Source organism: Dama dama, chromosome 21 (genome assembly GCF_033118175.1).
Source record: "Dama dama isolate Ldn47 chromosome 21, ASM3311817v1, whole genome shotgun sequence".
NCBI lineage: Eukaryota > Metazoa > Chordata > Mammalia > Artiodactyla > Cervidae > Dama > Dama dama.
This window is the reverse complement of record NC_083701.1, coordinates 52,894,951-52,918,287: the sequence shown is the minus strand read 5'-3', so window position 1 is coordinate 52,918,287 and position 23,337 is coordinate 52,894,951.

Genomic DNA, 23,337 nt, shown 5'->3' with positions numbered 1-23,337 from the left:
AAATAAGTTGAGAGGACTCTTAAGCCACGGTGGAGAATTTAAGCTTGTTTTACAGATAAAGCTGAAAGGAGCACCATTCTCATTGTATTAGAAAATTGCACAATAAGGCAGCCTTGCTTCAAAGATACTGCAAACCTATTCAAGAGGATTAAGGCAAGGAATGACACAGTCCAATTTGTATCAGAGAAAGATGACTCTGACAAGAAAATGGATAAGTGGGTAAGACAGTGCTATCTAATAAAAATAGAATGCAAGTCACATATGTACTTTAATTTTTCTAAAGGAGAAAGAAACAGATAAAATTAGTTTTGTTTTATTTAACCCAATATGTCCCAAATGTTATAATTTTGATATGCAATCAATATAAATATTATTAATTGATATTTTATATTCTCCTCTCTACATTGTGCTCTCAAAATCTAGGTGTTTGTATTTTCGAGTGCTCAATGGTCACATGGGGCGAGGGGCTTCTGTACTAGAGAGTGAAGAAAAAAATGTTTAAACACTTGGAGATAAATTGATACAATTTTCTAACAGAATAGATGACAGATGAGGGTTTTGACTAGAGCGGCAGCAGTGAGAATGGTAAGAGGTGAACTGAGATATTTAGAAAATGGAATCAACAGAACATGGTAATGGATTGAATATTGTGGGTGAAGAAGTGGAAAAAACAAAATATCTGAGGTTTCACTTTGGTTGACTGCTATGGAGGCTTAGGTTTGGCAGGAAGGATAATGATTTTGATTTCATATACCAACTAGAAGACAACTTAGATGTTTGCAAATAATATATAAATCATAGGAGCTAAGATTTTAGAGTGATTGACAAAAAGTCCAAGTTGATCCATAGGAACAAATTAAGTCATTCGGTAAAATAGAGAAGGAGAACAAGGGTGGAACTCTCACAAATACCATCATATCCAATATTTAATGATATTCCATAAAGAAAAGAACAAACAAAAGAGACAGAAATAACTGAGATGTAGAATGAGAAACAAGAGAAAGCACTTAGAGATGAAATCCTATAGAAGGAAATGGGGGATCATCAAAGATCAATGAAACAGAGAATCAAAAAGTGAAGATAAAGTTTGGTAATTAGGTCATTTTTTTGTATTTTCAAAAATTACCTCCATACTTGTGATTTCTATATCTGTATTTCCATATAAAGTGGCAACATTACTGAGCCTCTAGGGTACATAAATGGATACGCTGCTGCTGCTGCTGCTAAGTCACTTCAGGCGTGTCCGACTCTGTGCGACCCCATAGACGGCAGCCCACCAGGCTCCCCCGTCCCTGGGATTCTCCAGGCAAGAACACTGGAGTGGGTTGCCATTTCCTTCTCCAATGAGTGAAAGTGAAAAGTGAAAGTGAATTCGCTCAGTCGTGTCCGACTCTTAGCGACCCCACGGACTGCAGCCCACCAGGCTCCTCCGTCCACGGGACTTTCCAGGCGAGAGTCCTGGAGTGGGGCGCCATTGCCTTCTCCGATGAATATGCTAGACATTCCAGATATCTTACCAAATTCAACCATCCCCCAAACTCAGAGAAGGTCTTGTCAGTCACTTTAATCGTACTGTTTAGTGAAGTCAGGGTTTCCCAGGTGGCTCAGTGGTAAAGAATCTGCCTGCAATGCAAGAGACTCCGGTTCGATTCCTGGGTCAGGAAAATCCCCTGGAGAAGGAAATGGCAACCCACTCCTGTATCCCTGCCTGGGAAATTCTGTGGACAGAGGAGCCTGGTGGTCTATAGTCCATGGGTGACAAAGAGTCAGACATGACTTAGCAACTAAAGCAACAACTTAGTGAGGTCAGGTGACCTGCAAAGGTTGCACACTACCTTTAAATGGCAGACCTGAGATGGAACTCAGTTCTGTCCTTAAAATATGGTATTTTTCCTACTACTTCATGCTGCATTCCCCAAATTCCTGCCGAGCTTCAGCCTCACAACTGCACAACCGCCTTTCTCGGCTTTTAAAATCTTTTATATCTTGTTATCTGAAGATTTTCGGAGCAAAAGAAGCTGAGAAAAATGAGACTGCTAGAGAATGGAACCCATAATATCAAGCAGAGCATCAAAGGTTAAGGAAAATATATCTCTAGAATCAAGCATCACGGCTACTTTTTCTCCGCTCCTACATTAGGAATGCAGTATGCAAGGCTGCACTTTCAAGCTTTCTTGAGGTCAGTATGGTCTGCCAGTGCTATTCTCTTGAATAATGTATGTTTGGCCCAGAAAATGACCTTATCTGCTGGTTAGCATCTTTTATATTGAAAATTTTACATCAATCAAGTCAAACTGAAGAGCTTTTTGGTAAACATTTGCTTTTCATTTTTATTTACGAGTAACATTTTAAATTCATGCACCATGATGTGCAATTTTAATAATAAGAATCATAGAGATATCAATACAATATCAATACAATATGTATCTGACATACTGTTTCAGGTGTTTTTGAATTGTATTGAGTGATTTAGTCTTAAGTTTTTTAAAACATAGGGGTAAATATTTAATGGGATGTAAGACTTTGTTGTCCCTGCCCAAGAAAGATCAGAGCTTCCCGCAAGCTGACTTCACATTTGGCATAGGCTTCTGATGTCAGGAAGTTAGAAGACATTTCAATCAAATTATCATTTTAATTAAAAGGTGGCTGTTAAAGAGGATTTTGAGAAAGATAACCTGAACTGTATAAACAATCCTAACCAAATTCTACTGGAAATTGCATACTTGTAGATTATATGACTTTATTTTTCTGAAGAAAGGCGATTGTGCTGTTTCACTGAAATCACGGAAAGATGTTATAAACTACATTTCCAGACACTGAAATGCAACCTTTCTTTTGTGTATACCTTTAAATGCCACTCCCTCCTTAAAACTGCCCCCTTGTCTGTTCATTTAGATGTAATCTTTTTTCCTTCTTCCTCTGAATGGTATTAATAAATAGTGGGAGAATTTTATCATGCTATTATGGCATTAATCACATTCAGCCTTTTATTGAAAGGATTAGTGTTCTATTACTTATACATGCTTTGATAGGCTAAAATTCTTGAAAACTATTATCATTTTCTATTTATTATGGAATATGCTGTGTCACCTAGCTGCTGACTCACACACTCAAGTGGGTTCCTGATGAATGCTTTTGAAACAGAGGGGTTAGTTAGGCTTGTCTTTCTGGGGAAGTGAAGCAAGGTCAACGAGTTTGAGAACTGTAGCTCTTCTTACAAGCATCATCTGTACCCCAGTCTCTTGTTTCGTGCCAGTTCCCACCATCTCCCTTCTTATGCTTCATTCTCTTGCATAATCAAATCACACTGTGTCTGAAAATGCCTTGTCTCTTTGCTTTTGCCTATGTTTTTCCTGCTTCCTGTAATGTCTTGTGTGTGTGTGTGTATGTGTATGTGTATGTGTGCAGAGGTTGGGGGAAATGATGATACGAAGCAAAGAAAGTTATTTTTTAATAAGTAATAATAGCTACCAGTTATATAGTGCTGACTCTATTCTTGATGTTGTTCTAAGTGCTTTAAAATACGAACTTATTTGGTTCTTATAACAGAAGGTCGTTATGAGAACCTTCTGGCTGAACTAATATTTTATTTCCATTTTTTTAAAGATAGCCATGAGAGCAGAGAGGTCAATTAATTTGCCCAAAATCATACAATCTGTATGTTTCAAGGTAGCAACTATAACAGTCAAAATACTGACAGAAGGATTGTGCCCATTTAAACTCTGCCACTTCCCTAATAATGAGATATACTGACTAGGATGAACATTTTTGGTGCCATCAGGGTGAAACAACATTTTATCTACATTCTCTTTCTTTTTCAGACTTAGTCATCTTCAAAAGCAAAATCCTTTAAGTTTTATAAACTTTTGACCAAGCCTGACAAAATATCTTAGTGTTCATTTCTGGCCGAAGAGTAAAATAAACAAATAATGTATAAATGCACAAGTGAAAATTAGCTAGTAAATGAACCTGTCATACATGCTTTTCAGGCAATTTATTCATTGATGCATCCTTTTTTAGAAAATTCTTTCTAAAGTGACCAACGAAGGATTTTACATATGTAGTCTTAAAATGTATTGGCAGCTTTGATATTTCAAAATGACTCGTGCTTTTTAGAAAAGATTCATAATAATGCATTATGAGAATTTTTTCATGTGTGTATTAAGAGCATACACTATTTGGCTAATATTTCTAAGAGAGTTTCTTAAAGCATTGAAGTATTTTCACAAGACAGTACTTGAATGGCTGAGAGAATGTGAAAACTTAACAAGGTTCTAGTTGAATGCAACTTTAGGAAACTGAGCTGTTTTAGTAGAATTACTGTATAAATTTTATCTAGCTGGTAGATATAATCAGATAAAATATTTTCAAATATTTTATTCAGTTCATGAAAACCAATTCTGTCATTTTAAAGATGTTACAGACTATAATTTTATTATATTTTCAATAACTTTACTGAATGCTTTTCTTTTAAAACAAATTTTATTTGAACTTTTCATTTTATTTCCTTTCCTCTTGAAATTCCCAAAAAAAGTCTTGATCAAATCCAGTCTATATCTCTCTTGGCTTTGCATCTATCTAGAATGCTTAAATATGTCTTTTATATTTGTTAAATGCACCCTTAACATCCTGTCCCTTTTTTCTATTTATTAACAATAATGATATATATATATATATAAATAGATTAATTCATGTTTGATGGTTGAGACATGTCTAAATCACTCCCCCACACCACCTGGTTTGCTAATTCAATTTGTTCCTTATTTTTAGATTTTGTTTCAATAACTTTCCTAGAAGCCACACTCTGTGAATAAGCTTTTTTCAACTGAAAATAAGATGGACATGCAAAACTTCAGAAACTTAGGTTCTAGCTCAATTATTGTGATTATTTATTTTCATGACATTTAGTTTTCATAATTCCATTGTTACTCTTTCCTGTAATTAATTTTCATTAACCTTAAAGGGACCTTGTCTCTTTCTTACAAGGAAACCTTTTAAATACAAATTCACTTCAACTTTCTAATCAAAATGCTCACACCACTTAATACTTGGATCCTACTTTTCTGTTTAGCCTTAGCTCCCATCTTTACATCTTATACTTGACTTCTTGAGCAGAATTTCACTACATGTTCTTTGAAAACAACTTTGCCTTTGCATATATTGTTCCTACCTCCCAGAATACTTATCTTCTTATCTTGTTAATCTTCTATTTATCCTTTAAAACTCAGATCAGATTCCAATTCTTTAAGAAACTCATTGCTAATTTCCTTAAAGAACACTGGCAACTCTGCTATATTAATCACTATCCCTTGTGTAAACTTCTATGTTAGAATTAACACCTACTAAACAGTAAGTTCATTGCAGTGAGGATTATATTTTATTCATTCTAAATCTCTGAAGATTAATAGAGTGTCTAGTACACCTTCATCACTGTAAGTATAACATTTTCCATTTAATAGTGCTTACTAGGGGCCAGGAAATACATTATACCTTTCAGATAATTGATTTTACTTAACACAGAATCCCTATGAAGTGGCCATTATTTTCACCCTGATTTACTGATGGAAAAAATAAAAAAATGTCAGAAGATGTACCGACTTGCCCAAAGTCATGGTACAGTGAATGGTGGAAGCATAATTTGAACTTAGATTATCTGGCTCTTAAGAGAGAGCTCTTTACTCACCATGTCAAGAGACACACCAAGCAACTTGTGATGCACTGACTTTCTAGAAACAAAACTACAATCTAGTATAGCAAAATTTACTGAACTTACTAAAAATGTATCAGAGGTAAAGACTGTAAGATTAAGTCAGTGAAAAAGAGAGCAATTGGCTTTTATTTTATCATTTGCATATATAGTTCTCATCATGGATAGTTATTTTGTATATTAAAGCATCATGATAGAGAATGAATATTGCTGAGCTTGATTCTCAAGGCAAAAGCAAGATCTTTGGGGTGTTACAGAATTTGCACTTAGCTCTGCAACTTAAGGCTTATTTGACCTTGAATGCATTGCAGTACCAAAGCCTGTTTTCAATGCTTACACATACTCTCCATCAGGCATTCAGAAGCTCAGCATCTACCATTCTAAATGTCTACTCAGGCACTTACACTCCTGACTTTGTAATTAGAGAAATTTGCCTTTCCTCAGTTCAAGGAAAATTTGAAGATCAAGATGCATTACTTTCTTAAAATCATTTGTCATTTGTTAATCTTAATATCTGTTCATACTTGCCTTCCTGTCATACTCAAGGGAATTGCAAATGACAGCAACCCATTCTCACCATTTTCTGAAGCCTGATGAAATGTAGTTTCTGCTCCCACCCTCTCTTTAAGTGATAGCAATGGGGGAGAAATTGTATAAAATATTTGTACCGACTAATGAACAAGTGGTCAAGAGTCATTGAAAAACCATCAGATTCTGCAGAGTCTATAACTTTGTACCAAAGCAAGAAACTGTTAAGGTTTACCTCTTTGTGTAAACCTTTATCTCATTTGTGTTTAACTTTACCTCTATGTGTCCTTATAATCATATCCATTAAATGGCTGGAATTTGTCACAGGAGGTGAAAGATTAATGATCTAAAACCAGGCTTGTCTGTCTATGGGATTCTCTAGGCAAGAATACTGGAGTGGGTTGCCATGCCCTCCTCCAGAGGATCTTCCCAACCCAGGGATTGAGCCCATGTCTCTGCATTGGCAGGCAGGTTCTTTATCACTAGCACCACCTGGGAAGCCTAAACAATCAGAAACTAGGACTCAAATAATATTCCTGCTATAATGAGCAGCTACTTTTAAAATATAATAAGTATGTTTTAAGTATTAAGTGGCTGAAATCTTTATGGGTAAAACTAAAAATAGGAATATTGACATTTTATTGATTATAGACACAATACTGTACAAAATTAAGATTTATACTAATCTGTTAACTGAGGAATCAAAAGGAAACACAACGTGAGTGTTAATCTCCTTGAGGCTTAGATTCATGATCTTTAAAATTAGGATGATAATACTTTAAGTTTAGTTATTACAAAGAGAAAACCAAAAATATACCTGAAAGGCACCTTAAGAAGTAATCAATATTTAGTACATTGATGGAAATGAATACTCTTTAGTCTCTTTTTTTCTCCCAACTTTTATAAGAGCCTTTAGCTGTGACTCTTAACAGAAAATCCTTTTATAAACCCTGGGTGCTTAAATTCTTCCTTGTAAATACTGCAAACTAAAAATAAAACCTTGAGATAAGTGGTCCCCTAATGCATGCACATTTTCTTCATTTATGTTTTTGGTTTTGGTAGTTAAGGAAAACAGCTCTTCATGAAATGATAAGGAGTATGCAAAGCAAAGTATAAGCAATTCAGTTATATTATAGCACAAGGAACTTTTATTGCATTTTAAGAAACACAACAGTTGCTTAAACTGATAATTGGGATGTAGAAATTCTGATTCTATTATTCACATGACATTCAATCATGAAATAAAAATGTAAAGATAGAGAACAGATTATTCCTTGCTAGGAATTAAGGATAGGAGGACTGAGGGGGTGGGTATGGCTTGAAAAGTGTGGCATGAGGGAACCTTGTATTGATGCTACAGTTCAGAATGTTGAGTTTGGTAACTGTTACAGGAGGCTGCACATCTCATGAAATTGCACGGAGCTGCACACACAAACACCTAAATGCATACACACATAGAGATGAATGCATTTATAAATGAAATAATGTGTATAGTCTCTGTGGACTGTACCAATGTTAATTAACAGACATTAATATTGTACTATAATTATGCAACATGTAAATATAGGGAGATACTGGGTAAAGCATGCATGGTGCTTACCTGAACATTTCTTTGCAACTTCACACAGATCTACAATTATTTTAAAATGAAAAGCTAGAAAATATGATAATAAGTTGAATATGTAGGGGACTTATGAGTTTCCAAGCATGCAATGAGCACGTATATGCATTATCATTTTAAAATTTACAACATCAGTTTGAGTTGAACACTGTTGCTGTCCTATTTCCTTCTTATAAGTAAGGGAAATAAGGTTTTGAGCAGTGAAATAACTTACTGAGAAGCAGATAGCCAAATAGAAGAACCAACATAAGCATTTTAGTTTTTTCCCATATTTTCAGTTCAGTTCAGTTCATTTCAGTTGCTCAGTCGTGTCTGACTCTTTGTGACCCCATGAACCACAGCACACCAGGCCTCCCTGTTCATCACCAACTCCCAGAGTCCACCCAAACCCATGTCCATCGAGTTGGTGATGCCATCCAACCATCTCATCCTCTGTTGTCCCCTTCTCCTCCTGCCCTCAATCCTTCCCAGGATCAGGGTCTTTTCCAATGAGTCAGCTCTTCACATCAGGTGGCCAAAGTATTGGGGTTTCAGCTTCAGCATCAGTCCTTCCAATGAACACCCAGGACTGATCTCCTATAGGATGAACTGGTTGGATCTCCTTGCAGTCCAAGGGACTCTCAAGAATCTTCTCCAACACCACAGTTCAAAAGCATCAATTCTTCATTGCTCAGCTTTCTTTATAGTCCAACTCTCACATCTATACGTGACCACTGGAAAAACCATAGCCTTGACTATACGGACCTTTGTTGGCAAAGTAACATCTCTGCTTTTTAATATGCTGTCTAGGTTGGTCATAACTTTCCTTCCAAGGAGTAAGCGTCTTTTAATTTCATGGCTGCAATCACCATCTGCAGTGATTTTGGAACCCAGAAAAATAAAGTCAGCCACTCTTTCCACTGTTTCCCCATCTATTTGCCATGAAATGATGGGACCAGATGCCATGATCTTAGTTTTCTGAATGTTGAGCTTTAAGCCAACATTTTCACTCTCCTCTTTCACTGTCATCAAGAGGCTCTTTAGTTCTTCTTCACTTTCTGCCATAAGGGTGGTGTCATCTGCATATCTGAGGTTATTCATATTTCTCCCAGCAATCAAGGCTATGATTATTGGTAGCTAAATAGAGGATCTCTGAATGGACACAAACCATTGCTTCTCATATATCAGACATCCTGTTACCTGGATGGCTAGTATTGTCAATGACCAGGTTGAAACCAATGACTGTGGCCGTGGTCAATATAATGCTAAATCTTTACTGGTCTTAATGCTGAAGCTGATTCCTCAGACTTTATGTGCTGAGGGGGAGAGTAGGTTACAGCTCTTTCCATAAAGACATTGAACAATACTTACCATCAGGAAGCATTAGTGAGGCTTTCTTTCAAATTAATTCTTGTCTAATCTGTTTTTATTACATATTAATGAAACATTCTGTTTTAATAAATAATGGCCATTAGAGATTCTTGTAAGATCCACAGCTTTGAAAATTAATGTTGAATGTGGGTGGAAGTAAAATAATTCTCAGTATGGACATATAGTGAGCTACTTAAATGCAGATTACAATATTTTTTAAAAGTTATGGTCAGTGGAGTTTCAGCTTCAGCATCAGTCCTTCCAATGAATATTCAGGACTTATTTCCTTTAGGATTGACTGGTTGGATATCCTTGCAGTCCAAGTGATTCTCAAGAGTCTTCTCTAACACCACAGTTCACAAGCATCAATTCTTCTGCATCAGCTTTCTTTATAGTCTAGCTCTCACATCCATACATGACTACTGGAAAAACCATAGCCTTGACTAGATGGACCTTTGCTGGTAAAGTAATGTCTCTGCTTTTTATTATGCTGTCTAGGTTGGTCATAGCTTTTCTTCCAAATAGCAAGCATCTTTTAATTTCATGGCTGCAGTCAACATCTGCAGTGGTTTTGGAGACCAAAAATATAAAGTCTCTCACTGTTTCTATTGTTTCCTCATCTATTTGCCATGAAGTGATGGGACCGGATGCCATGATCTTAGTTTTCTGAATGTTGAGTTTTTTCCCTGTTTTTTTTTTTTTTTTTCATTTATTTTTATTAGTTAGAGGCTAATTACTTTACAATATTGTAGTGGGTTTGTCATACATTGACATGAATCAGCCATGGAGTTACATGTATTCCCCATCCTGATCCCCCCTCCCACCTCCCTCTTCACCCGATTCCTCTGGGTCTTCCCAGTGCACCAGGCCTGAGCACTTGTCTCATGCATCCAACCTGGGCTGGTGATCTGTTTCACTATAGATAATATACATGTTTTGATGCTGTTCTCTCGAAACATCCCACCCTCGCCTTCTCCTACAGAGTCCAAAAGTCTGTTCTGTACATCTGTGTCTCTTTTTCTGTTTTGCATATAGGGTTATCGTTACCATCTTTCTAAATTCCATATACATGTGTTAGTATGCTGTAATGTTCTTTATCTTTCTGGCTTACTTCACTCTGTATAATGGGCTCCAGTTTCATCCATCTCATTAGAACTGATTCAAATGAATTCTTTTTAACGGCTGAGTAATATTCCATGGTGTATATGTACCACAGCTTCCTTATCCATTCGTCTGCTGATGGGCATCTAGGTTGCTTCCATCCTATCCAAAAGTCAACAAGCAATAAATGCTGGAGAGGGTGAGGAGAAAAGGGAACCCTCTTACACTGTTGGTGGGAATGCAAACTAGTACAGCCACTATGGAGAACAGTGTGGAGATTTCTTAAAAACTAGAATGTTGAGTTTTAAACCAACTTTTTCACTCTCCTCTTTCACTTTCATCAAGAAGCTCTTTAGTTCTTCTTCATTTTCTGCCATGAGTGTGGTGTCATCTGTGTTCTGAGGTTATTGATATTTCTCCCAGCAATCTTGATTCCAGCTTGTGCTTCATCCAGCACTGAATTTCTCAAGATGTACTCTGTATATAAGTTAAATAAGCAGGGTGACAATATACAGCCTTGATGTACTCCTTTCCTGATTTGGAACCAGTCTGTTGTTTCATGTCCAGTTCTAACTGTTGCTTCTTGCCCTGCATTCAGATTTCTCAGGAGGCAGGTCAGGTGGTCTGGTATTCCCATCTCTTTCAGAATTTTCCACAGTTTATTGTGATCCACACAGTCAAATGCTTTGGCATAGTCAATAAAGCAGAAGTAGATCTTTTTCTGGAACTCTTGCTTTTTCGATGATCCAGAAGATGTTGACAATTTGATCTCTGGTTCCTCTGCCTTTTCTAAAACCAGCTTGAACATCTGGAAGTTCACAGTTCACATACTGTTGAAGTCTGTCTTGGAGAACTTTGAGCATTACTTTGCTAGTATATGAGATGAGTGCAATTGTGCGGTAGTTTGAAAATTCATGCTTTTTCATGAAATATTATTAAGCCTTAAAAGAGAAGAAAGTCCTGCAGTATGCAGTAACATGGGTGAAACTTGAGGATATTATGCTAAGTGAAATAATCCAGGCATACAAGGGCAATTTCTAGGCAATGTTAAGTGAGATTATTATTATTGGTTTACATGTGAAAAAAATTATTCCTGAATATTTACCCAAAACATACATTAAAAGATTTGTCTGGATATAAAATCACCCTGCAAAGGAGGAAACACTGTCTTGATTTGTATACAGTCTGGATGTAGGACCGATAGCTAGCTTAGTGGTATGAGATTTTTACTAGTGTCATTTACCTCCCAGAATTTACCGAGTGAGCAGTGATGTGTATGGAGTGATAAAAATAACTAGCAATTAAGATTCAAAATAGATTTTAATTAATTTTATTGAAAATACATCAGCTCTAAAAATACTAAAGTGTAACTTGATGAATGAGTTGGGCCAGGTATGGAGAATGCAGAATGTCATGGTTAGTTGTGTCACTTCTGTATATGAAAGAATTTAAGTAAAAGTCGCGCTAGGCATGTTTGTATGCTAAATCACTTCAGTTGTGTCTGACTCTGTGACCCTATTGGCCATAGCCTGCCAGGCTCCTCCGTCCATGAGATTCTCCAGGCAAGAATACTGGAGTGGATTGCCATGCCCTCCTCCAGGGGGACTTCCAGACCCAGGTATCAAACTTGCATCTCATGTCTCCTGCCCTGGCAGGCGGATTCTTTACCATTAATGCCACCTGGGAAGTCCAAAGTAGGGCTAAGCTTATTATAATAGTTATCACTTTTTGAACAGTTACCGTGTAACAAAGACTGAACTAAGAGCTTTCAAGGTCTGAAGTTGTTTAATCCTCACAATAACCCTAAGAAACAGTTGCAATTATTATCTCCTTCCTAGATATGAAGAAACTGAAGGTTATAGACACTATGTGAATTGTCCATTGTTGCTTTAATAATCAAAATGCTGGTTAAACTTTTGTAAGAAAAGCTAGAAAAATAGAAGTTCAAGACGGATGATATGGCTGGGGTACAGGATGGTAGCTTCAGAACCTGCCGTGAGGCTTCCCAGGTGGCATGAGTGATAAAGAACTGGCCTGCAAATGCGGGAGACATAAGAGATGTGGGTTCGATCCCTGGGTTGGGAAGATCCCCTGGAGGAGGAAATGGTTACCCACTCCAGTATTCTTGCCTGGAGAATCCCATGGACAGAGGAACCTGGTGGGCTATGGTCTATAGGGTGGCAAAGAATCGGACATGACGGAAGCAACTCAGCAATCACTTAGCACTCAGATTGGGTCTGAATTCCTTCAGTGAGAAAAATGGAAGAAGGCAGTACAGAAAACTGTCCTTTTAAGAAATGGACCAGGGATTTGCTTATATTTGCTCACACTTCACTGTCCAAAATATAGAAACATGGCCACACCTAGTTGCCAGGGAGGCTAAAAAGATAGTCTTTAGCCGGGTGACTATATTTTAGCCAAAACTATTTTTGAAGAAGTATAAAGCAGACATTTGCTCCTTGGAAGAACAGCTATGACCAACCTAAACAGCATATTAAAAAGAAGAGACACTACCAAAAAAGGTCCATCTAGTCAAAGCTATGGCTTTTCCAGTAGTCATGTATGGATGTGAGAGTTGGACCATAAAGAAAGCTGAGCGCTGAAGAGTTGATGCTTTTGAACTGTGGTGTTAGAGAAGACTCTTGAGAGTCCCTTGCACTGCAAGGAGATCAAAACAGTCATCCTAAAGAAAGCAATCCTGCATATTCATTGGAAGGACTGATACTGAAGCTGAAGCTCCAATACTGTGGCCCCCTGATGCGAAGAACTGACTCATTGAGAAACACCCTGATGCTGGGAAAGATTAAAGGCAGAAGGAGGAGGGGACGACAGAGGATGAGATGGTTGGATGGCATCACTGACTCGATGGACATGAGTTTGAGCAAGCTCTGGGAGCTGTGATGGACAGGAAAGCCTGGCGTCCTGCAGTCCAAGCGGCCGCAAAGGGTTGGACACAACTGAGCAATTGAACTGAACTGAACTGAAAAACAGCCACTGGGGGTGGCTATCTCTTCAAAACAAATTACTACAAATGGATCAAATATATATGTACCTTTCTTCTCCCATACAGAATGCACTCACTCCTACTCTAAGTATCAAAACTTGGAGCCACAAAATAAAAGTTACCTTATCCCCACCCATCACCAACTTACACCCTGTATACAATAACAGATTGACAGCAGGTTTGCTGCTGGTAAACTGCTATGGAGAAGTGTAGAGAATGAACAGAGACATTCATCACCATTCCATAGTAACTAGTAAGTTCCACTGAGCAGAAATTACAAATAACAGCTGCCCTGTGTGCTCCAGAAATGGAATAACAGCCCTGGTTGCCAGATCTGCCGGTCTGTGAATCTGCGTTACAGGGTCCAGGTGAGGCTCCTTGCCTATCATCCCTCCTGGCTTTGCTGTTTACTCTAAGAGGTGGTTACTTCTCCCGTGCACATGTCCATTGGAGAGAATTCACTTCTTGTGGGCTGTGCAGCTTTTGATTTGCTTTCTGTTGGCAAGGTTTTGGGATTGTTCTGTGAGCAGTCACAAGCCTGTGTTCCTTTGGCAAAACAAATACAAAAAATTGGAAGGCTTCCTGCACATACATTTCCAGATAGTTTCTTACCCACGACAGTGGTCTTAACCATAGCATGTTCCTAAGAGCTGCTTCAAAACCCTCCAGGGTCTTTGTGGAAACAATGTGAGTTAGAAAAAGTGACATCAACCTTCGGAAGGGGTGTGGTTCTTCCTTGACTAGAAATTACCGACTTCCTAGTTAAGTTTCATCTCTTACCTTCTTTTTCCCTAGTTTACTTTCCCCTCTTTAGCTGATCTTAACCACTCAGTTTGATTTTTCTAAAGTCTTTTTCTTCTTTAGGCACAGTGCCAGGCCCTGGGGACATAATGATAAACAGGTGTGATTTCTGCTTTCACAGAGTTTACTGTCTGGTTGGGAGTAAGAAAGTACACAGAATATCTTGTTTACTTTTATTTAAATACTATTCTAATAAAGTCCACCATAACACGTGTAGTGAATTCATATACTAGTGACTTTTCATATGTAAGTTCTACAGAATTTTGATCTATTCTTTACCCTGTTAAAGAATCAATTCTCTATCCTTGATTTTTCAAATACCTGCTCTTATCATTAGTCACGTTCATAATGCTCAGGTCTCAGTTTGACTAGAAGAATAAGTACTCTGATTCACTTCCTCTAGAAAATAAAGTACAACACTAGTTTTTCACTGGGGCTATTATATAATCAATAAGCACTCTTGTTTTTGATTAAAGGATGCAATGTATCCTTAAGTGAAATTTAACTTGATTAAATTCTATATGCTTTCCATTAATCTCTTAATAGCATACTCAAGGACTACAATTATTGAAAAAGAAATTTCCCCCCTAATCTTTGGAGCTATCCACTAAAACTTATGTTTTTAGCAGGTAGATATCTCCTTGAGAACTAGGATTACTGTCAAAGACTATTGTGAAAAATATTCACACTTGTACTTCAGTTTGACAAGTACGAAGATGTTTTTGTTATGCACTGTAGATTCACTTGGTGTTTTTACATCTTAAGTGCATTTTCCCTAACTGCCGCATGCAGTTTCTATGGTTACAGGCTAATTCCATTTCTATTTTTGCCTTTAAGAGACCATACTGCTATACATGGAATCAAAAGCCAAGAAGAACTTAGCCCTAATGCTTCCTCTTTTGATTTTGTTTTTAATCCAAAAATCTTCAGCACAAGATTAATTTCATACTATGAATCTATTGACTATTATTAAGTATAATCCTTTTGTACAGTAAACTCATAGTTTCCACCTTTTTTCTATCCATGTACCATGAAGATTGCTTTTGTGATGAGTCCTGTTTAATCATTTACCAAGGTTCCAGTGTCTTGTATAAGATTTGTGTCAGTAAAACCATCCTTCTAAAAGCATGCTGTGACTTTAATTTTCTTTCTTCTGTGAATGTTTTTCCCTGTTTCAAGAAGAAAATTAAAACCCCACACACTTTTCTTCATTTTACTTCTAATCTCAACCTTTCCTTTCCCAAACAATTTGAAGCTACTGTCTGATGGACAAAACTCTAGTTACTGGTGATTAAAGCAAACAAAAATACTCCAGCTCCTGTTTTAGCTAGGCCTGTAATTCAGATAAATAACGATAAAAGTGAGCCAAATCAGTGTGATAGGATCCTATTCAACAGACATGGTCAATGAAGATTGAGGTCATTATGGGAAGCTTTTTAGAGCCAGTGGGATGGAAATACCTTTTATAATTATACAAAAGTGGCTGGTGGCTAGATGTGGCAGACTCATAACAGGGTGTCTTTAATCTTTAAAACTGCATCTGGCCACATGCAGAGTTGATGGCTATGGGAGGATAGATTGCTGCCAATAAATCATGACAGCAACTGGGAAGTTGCTTTCCCAAACTAGCTGTCCAGTCTCTTCATTCTTGGTGATTTATTCTTTATCTTAAAGAACTGACATCTTTAAAACTCACTTATAACCTAATATATTATATAAGTTATATATATAATAAATGTGTGCTATGCTCAGTCGCTCAGTTGTGTCTGACTCTTTGAGACCCCATGGACTGTAGCCCTCCAGGCTCCTGTGTCCATGGGGATTCTCCAGTCAAGAAGACTGGAGTGGGTTGCCGTGCCCTCCTCCAGGGGATCTTCCCAACCCAGGGATTGAACCCAGGTCTCCTGCCTTGCAGGCGGATTCTTTACTGACTGAGACACCTATATGATCTGTTTGATATTGTATCATTGTTTGTTGATCCAAAGATACTCTGTCCTAGGCATTCTTCTATGTGCCAGGAATACAATAATGTATGTTTCCAGTTACTTATCTATTGTCTCCCCTCATGTGCAAAATAGAGATTATAATTCCTGTCTTTTATGTCTTATATGGTTATTGCAATTTCCATATGAGACAGCTTAACATTACCCCAAAACATTCATATTTTGATAATATCTTCATACAACCTCAGTTCAGTTCAGTCGCTCAGTTGTGTCTGAATCTTTGCGACCCCATGAACCACAGCATGCCAGGCTTCCCTGTCCATCACCATCTTCCGGAGTCCACCCAAACCCATGTCCATTGAGTCGGTGATGCCATCCAGCCATCTCATCCTCTGTTGTCCCCTTCTCCTCCTGCCTTCAATTTTTCCCAACATCAGGGTCTTTTCCAATGAGTCAGCTCTTCGCAGGTGGCCAAAGTATTGGAGTTTCAGCTTCAACATCAGTCCTTCCAATGAACACCCAGGACTGATCTCCTATAGGATGAACTGGTTGGATCTCCTTGCAGTCCAAGGGACTCTCAAGAGTCTTCTCCAACTCCAACAATTCAAAAGCATCAATTCTTCATTGCTCAGCTTTCTTTATAGTCCAATTCTCACATCCATACATGACCACTGGAAAAACCATAGCCTTGACTAGACTGACCTTTGTTGACAAAGTAATGTCTCTACTTTTTAATATGCTGTCTAGGTTGGTCATAATTTTCCTTCCAAAGAGTAAGCGTCTTCTAATTTCATGAAATTAGATTGAAATTGCAATCACCATCTGTAGTAATTTTGGAGCCCAGAAAAATAAAGTCAGCCACTGTTTCCACTGTTTCCCCATCTATTTGCCATGAAGTGATGGGACCAGATGCCATGATCTTAGTTTTCTGAATGTTGAGCTTTAAGTCAACTTTTTCACTCTCCTCTTTCACTGTCATCAAGAGGCTCTTTAGTTTTTCTTCAGTTTCTGCCATAAGGGTGGTGTTATCTGCATATATGAAGTTATTCATATTTCTCCCGGCAATCTTGATTCCAGCTTGTGCTTCCTCCAGCCCAGCGTTTCTCATGATGTACTCTGCATAGAAGTTAAATAAACAGGGTGACCACATACAGCCTTGAAGTACTCCTTTTCCTATTTGGAACCAGTCTGTTGTTCCATGTCCAGTTCTAACTGTTGCTTTCTGACCTGCATACAGGTTTCTATGTTACTGCTATTAAAAGTTTATTTTAAATCACTGTATTTAAGCAAGAAACCATGTCACTCAATTATACTACATAGCTAGTAATTATGTTTTTCTAGTATGTATTATGTGAAATATATAATATTCTTTGTGGTTTAAACTTCAATAATTTCTGAAGGATAAATACTTTAAGCTGACTTTAAAGATTCTTTTAAAGTTTAACTATTTACATTTCTTTTACACTCATTTGGTTTTATTAATTTTCAATAATGAATTTTAAAATATTATTGGGATAAGATTTAACATAAAGTATGCCATTTTAACCATTGAAAGTGTACAATTCAGTGGCATTAATTATACCCATAATTCTGTGCAACCATCACCACTATTTCCAGAACTTTATTAATTCTCCAGACAGAAACGCTTCCTAGTAACCATTAACTCCCTCTTTCTCCACCTCTTTTTAATCTGGTCTTAGGGGGAAAGATTTCAGTCTTCTACCACTGAGGATGATGCTTGAGATTTTAAAATAAATGTTCTTTAATCATTTTGAAGAAGTTTCCTTATATTCCTAAATTTCTTTTAATGTTTTTAATCATGAAAGCATTGGAGTAATCGAAATACCTTTTATGTATCTACTGATATGATCATATGGTTGTTTTCCTTCATTGTATAAACGTAGTGTTCCAGTGATGATTGATTTTCTTATACTGAATGCTCCCTCACCCCTAACCTTATATTTCTTGAATAAATCTCACTGGGTCAAGTTGTATAATCTTTTTAACATGATGTTGAGTTTGACTTGTTGGCATTTAGTTCAGAATTTTTACATTGTTTTCACAAAAGATTTTGGTCTGTATTTTTCTTTTGTTCTGATGCTTAATTTGATTTCAGTATCAGTATCAGAGTAATGCTGGCTTCATAGAATGAGTTAGAAAGTGTTCCTTTTTTTTCTTAATTTTTAGACAGAGTTTGAGAAGGATGAATGTTAATTTTTAAATGTTTGGTAGAATTTACCAGTGAAGCCATCTAGTCCTGGACTTTCCCTGACCATGGTTTTTTCTTTGCTAGGAGGTTTTTGATTACTGATTCAGTCTCTTTACTTGTTATATATCTATTGGCGTTTTCTATTTCTTCTTGAATCAGCTTAGGTAATTTGTGTGTTTCTAGGAGATTTTCCATTTAATTTAGGTTATGTACTTTTTTTGGCATGCAACAGTTTATAGTATTCCCTCATATTCCTCTTTATTTCTGTAAGGTCAGTAGTATATCCCCGTTATTATTTCTGATTTTAGTTATTCATGTCTTCTTTCTTCTGTATGTCAATCTAAAGTTTTGTCAGAAATGAAGAATTTTAAAATATATAATATTTTTAATATATATATATTGAACTTTCTAGTGGATTGCTATCAAATTCTGAGTAAGGGAAAGTTATTGATATTTAGTAACTTGGGGTCAGGTTAGATAAGAAATATTTTGCCAAGTAAAGATTTAGGGAGAGTAATTTTGAAAGAATCATTAATACCAAACAGATGACTAATAATCATAATTTTCACACTCTCACTCTGATGACTAGTTGTAAAGTAAAAAAGAAAAAAAAATCACTCAGGAAGAACTGAGCAGTTTAATAGGGCATTGTTCCAAATAATATTTCTTAGGAGGTATTTAGAAAAAATATAGAGTTTGTTGATTTGGACCATAAAAGCAGGAGTATATCAGTGGAAGATTTCATACTGATTCCCTATCCTATAACAAGCTTTATCAAATAAGTACTTTCTATATGATGCCATTCAGCCATCTCGTCCTCTGATGCTCTCTTCTCCTTCAGAGGATGGCACCACCGATGCAATGGACGTGAACTTGGGCAAACTCTGGGAGATGGTGAGGGATAGGGAGGCCTGGCGTGCTGCAGTCCATGGGGTTGCGAAGAGTCGGACACGACTGGGCACTGAACAGCAACAACCAAAAATGGTCTTTGTATATTGGTCATTGAGTCGTTACTCTTTCACAGCAGGGTGAGCTCAGACGTTTAGCCTTATGGTCTGCCTGATTTGCATCCCTAGAGAAACTCTGCCTAGGATCTATTACATAGTTAATCAAACCATCGGGCTATAAAGACCTAAGCCACTGCTGCCCTTCTGAGCTCTCTAACTCAGACACTCCACACCATGTTGCTGAGCAACATCCATCTAGACACATTAAAGTACCTATCTGGTCCCTCTCTGTCCTCAGAGTTTTCTTGCTCTCCTCTTCTGGATGGGATCCCTCTTCTCAACACTATAAGCTCTAAACAGTCTCCTTCTATGAGAGACCTCAACCTTCAGGTAAACCTGTTAGAGGGTCGCTTAGACAAATTACGTGTGTTACTGCTTCTGCGTGGTTACATCTTTTCCTTGATGAGTCCAAATCCTGTGAAACCCTTATAGTACCTTCTATTAGATAGGGGTATTCCTGTCTGGAAAATCCCAAGGACAAAGGAACCTGGCGGGCTACAGTCTGTGGAGTTGCAAAGTGTCAGACATGACTGACTACACACACACATTACATAGGGGTGGCACGTAGCCACGTTTTCATTGGAAAAACATACAATTGAAAACCAAAAGAGAGGCTGACTTGGGTTTTGTATGGAGAAACAGCTTGAGCAAAAATCTTGCCCCAAGAATGAACTTGACACATTCGAGGGGCTGAGAGGTGGCAGTCGCATCCGGAGCACAGTGTGTGAGGTAGGAAGTAACAAAAAGTGAAGCTGGAGCGACTGGCGAGGCCAGACTTTAGCCTAATAAGTCCCCATAAAGAAGTCACATTTTTATTACATGTACAAAAGGAAGCCTTGAAGGTTTTAATTACAGGAATGACATAATGATGTTATAATACTATAATCATCTTTTAATAATTAATTTAAAAGAGGCCAAATACATTTTTTATTTACAGCACAAACTGAACCAAGAAAAAGCATGCATAGAAAGATGAGTTGGTTAAAAGTAAAAGACAAGAACTTGTTTTTTCTTTAAAGTTTCCTATTAGTCGGGCTGATATGCAGAGAATAAGAGGAAAAAGGTCAAGCATGGAATTAGGATGGTGTAGTAACAGGGTGCAGCTTGGGCATGGAGACCCAAGCTAGGACTTGAGATGCATTGTGCAGAAGCAACAGGCTTGCTGGTCATTTAGATGGTGGGTCTGATGATGAAGTTTTCTGACCTAAGCAACTGTGTAAGCGGTGTTACCATGTTAAGAAATGAAAAAAAAAAAAATGTGGGAATCACATATTTTAGTTAGTTTTGGATTTGTTAGGGTTATGGTGCCTTTGAAACATTCAAGTAATGATGTTAAGAAGTCAGCTAAATATAAGAACTGGAGTTCTCAAGAGCTCATATCAGTAAGGGATTCATCAGAGTATACAGAATGAGCCTTGAAGGTCAGGCTCAAAGGAGAGTGCAGTAGGCATTTTAGGTGGATTAACATTTAAGCTTTGCAGATTATTAAATAATTAATTTTTTAATTATAAAAAATTAAAAACTAAACTATGTGAAACATTCACAGAAAATGGTATAGGTGAGATTAATGATGCTTCCTTTCCTTCTCTAAATTTTCCATTGTTCATATAATAACCATAGAGAAGGATACAAAAAAAAAACTACCAGAAAGGAAAATCACTGTAGACATTTAGACTCAAAGTAAGGAAGGGATGAATCAATGTGTTGATCCAAATGGAAATAAAAACGCTAATTTGCATAGACATTATCATTATAAATTTCAATGAGTAGTTACTCTGGCCGACAATTTTTTCCACATTTTAAATTCACTGTCTTATTAATTCTCACAATACACTTAAATTAAAGCGAATATTATACCCATTTTACAGATTAGAGAATTTTATTAACTTGCAACAGGTTCACGTTAGTAAACTGACATGCCAAGATTCAGACCCATCTCTGTGTAATGCAGAAGCACTGTGCAATAATTCAGGGAGCTCTTAAAAGGGGGATGGTTGAAGTTATTGGGATAGATGAAATCACTAAAAGAAGGAGAGATCACAATTCAAGCTTGGGAGAAATAAGAAATTCATTGTTAACCTAAGTTCACTTTGAACCTGATATCCCATGTCCCCAGTGTGGATGTTTTACTAATTCTAACACTCTTCCTGTCCCCCACATTAAAAGTTTCCCAGAAAAGTGCATACCACTTTCATCTGTGCTCAGTGTTTTTATGAGGCTGTGATGTGGAATTAACAGTCAAGAAAATTCTAGCTTAGATGTATATCAATTCTACTGTTACTAAGAAGTTAACCTGGGGTTCAGTCAGTTCATGAAATGGAAGTGCAAAATACGGTTGTATAAACAATTGAGGCTCTTCAAGACCCCTGGTGTATAATTGCTATGAAGGTGCTAGAGCAGGAAAATAAAGAAAAAAACTGTATATTCTTGTGATACATTTATTAGCTGATGAATTGAAAAGGAGAGATACAAATTGTTAAAATAAAGTGAATTGATTTACAAATCTTTCAGTCAGTCCAGGATAGTCTATGATGCATTAACTTTGGCACAGAAGTGGAATCAATTTTACTAGTCACAGTTTTTATATCCTATTGTTTTATGCCATTTCTTTTTTTTTCAGATTAAGCCCTTTACTTGCTTTACTGTCTTCAGAGAGAGTAAACCGAACACGAGAAAAGAGGTAACATTGTTCAGAAAGCACTGTTTTGTGACAATCAGAGCTTTATATTCATCACTGATGAGTCATTACATAGGGCCAACTAGGACATCTATATCTTTAATCAATAGTGCAGTCTCTCACAGCCACGATTAATATGTGAGGGCAGAATTAACTGCTTTGGGTGTTATTTATTGATCTTATGTTGTGTGAGATAGACATGCCTATTTTTATTATCTGCTTAAATGAAAAGCAAAAGCACCAATAATTAATAAAGTTCATTGATTTCCAAATATTTCAAAAGCTGGTGACTGTGTCACAAAGCTAATCTTTAATTTTCAAACCTTTTTGTGTTGTTAGTTTGGCTAGAATAAACAAGAAGAGGCTCAGTAAATATGACTGGATAACAAGGTTCAGTTTCACCAGGGATATATATTATGCCCTTTTGTGGACATAATTTTTGCATGTTAAAACCACTATCTTAATAGCGTAATAGCATATAGATTATTTAAAAACACAACATGACACAAAATTTCTTAGCATCTTATGTATGAATATTTTTTCTTTTTTTCTCCCTTTATTGTAAAACATCTGAAACCTTAATAGGAAAAAATATATTTATCATCTTTGGTTGTTTGTTACCCACTCATTTGGTGAATTTCAGAAGCATAATGATGCCATTTAGTGGCCCATTCATTGGAAGGACTGATGTTGAAGCTGAAATTCTAATACTTTGGCCACCTGATGCGAAGAGCTGACTCACTGGAAAAGACCCTGATACTGGCAAAGATTGAAGGCGGGAGGAGAAGGGGACGACAGGGGATGAGATGGCTGGATGGCATCACCAACTCGATGGACATGAGTTTGGGTGAACTCCGGGAGTTGGTGATGGACAGGGAGGTCTGGCGTGCTGTGGTTCATGGGGTCACAAAGAGTCGGACACGACTGAGCGACTGAATTGAGGGGCCCGTATGGAGCAGTGTGTTTGTTTTTAATGTAATATATTCAGAATAATCCGCCTGCCAATGTAGGAGATGTAAGAGAGGTGGATTCAGTCCCTGTATGGGGAAAATCCCCTGGAGAAGGAAATGGCAAGCCACTTCAGTATTTTTGCTTGGAGAATCCCATGGGCAGAGGAGCCTGGAAGACCACAGTCTATGGTCATCGCAGAGAGTCGGACACGACTGAGCTCTCACTCACAGAATAAAGTAAAATGACTGAACTTTATACAGAGAACATTATCATGGGGCAGAGGAAAATGAGTTCAGATCTCAGGACAGTTATCATAAAAGTATTTAGACTTGAATTTTCCAGCTAAAGTTATTTTCGAGTCTAAGTAGAAAAACATTTATTTTAGGAGACCAAGGTTAAAATTCCATCACTGCTGCTAGCTTACCTTGTGAATTCACA